The 3,233-nt window shown below is 47.3% G+C and overlaps 1 protein-coding gene across 1 annotated transcript in view; it reads right to left on the bottom strand.

Annotated features, from left to right (window-relative positions):
- RPN1 (ribophorin I) overlaps positions 1 to 2,910 on the bottom strand; it is a 23,558-nt gene extending 20,648 nt beyond the window's left edge. The window contains exon 1 of the mRNA XM_006763211.2: positions 2,821 to 2,910. The gene's annotated coding sequence lies outside the window, so the exon portion shown is untranslated. The remainder of the gene's footprint in view (positions 1 to 2,820) is intronic.
- Between the last annotated feature and the right edge of the window lie 323 nt (positions 2,911 to 3,233).

Genomic DNA, 3,233 nt, shown 5'->3' with positions numbered 1-3,233 from the left:
GAACCCGGTCTTATATAGCTCTAGATTCTGTTTCTTGCTTCCAGGTCTTTGTGTGGGTCTTTCTAAAAGCTATTTTGCTGAAAAATGGGTTATAACAGACCTCTAACTGACACCAGCAGCTAACACTGGGGACCTGGCTTCGGTTCAAAGCCTCTGCAAACTAACTGTTCCAGGATGAGGGTCTGCACGGTGCAGAAAGTGAGGACTAGGCTCATCTATATTAATAAAAGAATAATATGCTAATTAGACCAGACAACCTTCCGGATGAAGTTAGGGCTGCAAGGGAAGTCCGGGTCCCGGGTGCCTGCTGGCAGCCGGAGGGGGTCCTCGGTGCCAGAGGGAAGACGCTGCCAGCAGCCAGGGAAAGGAAGGCCTACTCTTGAACGAATTTCAGGTGCCGGGCCTCTAGTTATAGATAAGCAAGCGTCCTGTTACTGCTGGGATAGGGTTAAACTGCCCTTACAGATTGAGCACGCAATCTGGGCATACGCCCTGGACCGGAATTGAACCCGAGACCCTTCAGTCCACAGACTGACACTCACTCTATCCATTGAGCCAAACTGGCTAGGGCTCTGTCAAATATTTTTAACTAGAGGCCTGGTGCATGGATTCGTGCACCAGTGGGGTCCCTCAGCCTGGCCTGCACCCTCTCGCAACCCAGGACCCCTCAGGGGATGTTGGACTGTCAAACTGGCAGTCCAACATCCCCCAAGGGGTCCAGTAGTGCGTGAAGCAGCAGGCAGCCGGGGAGGAGCCCAAGCCCAGGCTGGGCACTGCGCCACTCCCGCTTATCCCAGCCCCACTGCGCCTGCCATTGCTTGGTAGCATTGCCACAGAGGCAGGAGAGGCTCGCACTGTTGCAGCTGCACTCACCAGCCATGAGCCCAGTGTTTGGCGCCCACTAGTTAGCTGAGCAGTGCTCCTGCTGTGGGAGGGCACTGACCACCAGGGGCAGCTCCTGAATTGAGCATCTGCCTCCTGGTGGTCAGTGCATGTCACAGACACAAGTCAACCAGTCACTTAGGCTTTTATATATATACTAGAGGCCCGGTGCACAGATTTGTCCAATTGTGAGAGGGCACAGACCAGGCTGAGGGACCCCACCAGTGCACAATCGGGGCTGGGGAGGAACCGCGGAAGGGATCCAGGCATGTCCAGCTCACCTCGCCCAGTCCCGATTGGCTGGACCCCAGCAGCAAGCTAAGCTACCGGTCAGAGCAACTGCCCCCTGGTGGTCAGTGCACATCACAGCTACCGCTCGAACAGTCCAACAGTAAAACGGTCACTTAGGCTTTTATATATATAGATAGAAGATAGTCATTTAAGATCCCAAAATTTTTTTCTTGCCCTGGCAGACTGGCCCAGTTAAAGAGTAGTTCAATTCCCAGTTAGGGCACATACCTGGGTTTAGGGTTTGGACGCTAGTCAGGGCATGTACAGGAGGCAAACAATGGATGTTTCTTTCTCTCTCTCTAAAATCAATGAGAGAGAAAAAAACCATATCCTGCCCTAACTGGTTTGGCTCAGTGGATAGAGCGTCAGCCTGCGGACTGAAGGGTCCCAGGTTCGATTCCATTCAGGGGCATGTACCTTGGTTGTGGGCACATTCCCAGCGGGGAGTGTGTAGGAGGCAGCTGATCGATGTTTCTCTCTCACCGATGTTTCTGGCACTCTGTCCCTCTTCCTTCCTCTCTGTAAAAAATCAATAAAATACATTTAAAAAATAAACAAACATATCCTCATTCTGGCCAGTGTGTCTCAGTTGGCTGAAGTGTCATCCTGTGCAATGCACGGTCACAGGTTCAATTCCTGGTCAGGACACATACCCAGGTTTAAGGGGTCTCCAATTGGAGTACATACCTCCCAATCTATGTCTCTCACATCAATGTTTCTCTCTTTCTCCCTCTCTCTCTAAAAATCAATTAAAATTGCCCTAGCCAGTTTGCTCAGTAGATAGAGCATCGGCCTGTGGACTGAAAGGTCCCAGGTTTGATTCTGGTCAAGGGTACATGCCTGGGTTGTGGGCTCAATCCCCAGTAGGGGGCATGCAGGAAGCAGCCAATCTATTATTCTCTCCCTCCATTGATGTTGCTATCTCTCTCTCCCTCTCCCTTCTTCTCTGAAGTCAATAAAAATATATTTTAAAAAATAATAAAAATTAAAGTATCCTCCTAGCCGGGTGTTCAATGGTTAGAGCGTCAGCCCACAGACTGAAGATTCTTGGGTTCAACTCTGGTCAAGAGCACAAATCTTGGTTGCAGGCTCCTGAATAAAGTGTTTTAATATAAATAACTAATAAGTGCCAGGCCCCAGGCTATGCTGAAGTTAAAGCTGAGAACAAGGCCAACCCCAGCATTTAAAGAGCTCAGTCTACTTCCTGCAAAGAGGCATCACTTTCCATGCCCTGAAGTCTTGAAAGTGAGGGTGCTGTCTGCCCCTGGGAAACAGGGTAGTAGCTAGCCATTGATGAGAGGATATCTGCTGAGGCAAACAGCTTGAAGTACTCATCTATTGGATGGGGATCCCTAAGCCACACGGATTAGAGACCTGGGATCAAAAATAACTGCTTTCCTGTTGTAAAATAAACTGCCACTGTTAGGGGAATCCAATTTTAGCAAGTTATCAAAAAAGATATCATACATGGGCCTAAAATATGTTAGTCTGTTGCTTGCTACCACACACTATCTTAATCGAAACAGCTTTTAATATACCAGGCACTTCCTAAGCAATCCTCCTAGCTTATGATTCTAACGCTGACAGGATAAGCCATAACAATAAGAGGCAAACAGATATAGATATTCTGCCTATTCATTAGCTTACCTTTTACCCTTAATTTTGGTTTCTCGTACTTCCAGATGGTTCTCTTCCTCATCTTCTCCCTTCACCTATAAAAAGACAAAAAAGGTTACTTCTTTTTATGTCTTTTGGCCTCTAAATTTTGAGTCAACAATTAACCAACAGCCTCAGAATGTTCCCATTAAAATATTCAAACTACCAGAACTTTTTAAAAGAGTCAATTCTGGTTTCAGTAACAATTCAAAGGTGCAGCACATAGTTAAACGAAGTGTTTCTCCACCTTTCCACAAACCTGAGCAAATGCTCATGATAGACAATGTGAATAGATGTCATTTCAGAAGTATAGTCTCCATAAAGTCTGGTTTATAGCTCCAGATCCGGTCAGGAAGTAAGGTGTGCTTAGAAGAAATATGATACCGTAATGACTATTCTCTTAA

Source organism: Myotis davidii, unplaced genomic scaffold, assembly GCF_000327345.1.
Source record: "Myotis davidii unplaced genomic scaffold, ASM32734v1 scaffold78, whole genome shotgun sequence".
Classification (NCBI taxonomy): domain Eukaryota; kingdom Metazoa; phylum Chordata; class Mammalia; order Chiroptera; family Vespertilionidae; genus Myotis; species Myotis davidii.
The sequence above is the reverse complement of the archived record's forward strand: the minus strand, read 5'-3'. Positions and strand labels throughout refer to the sequence as shown.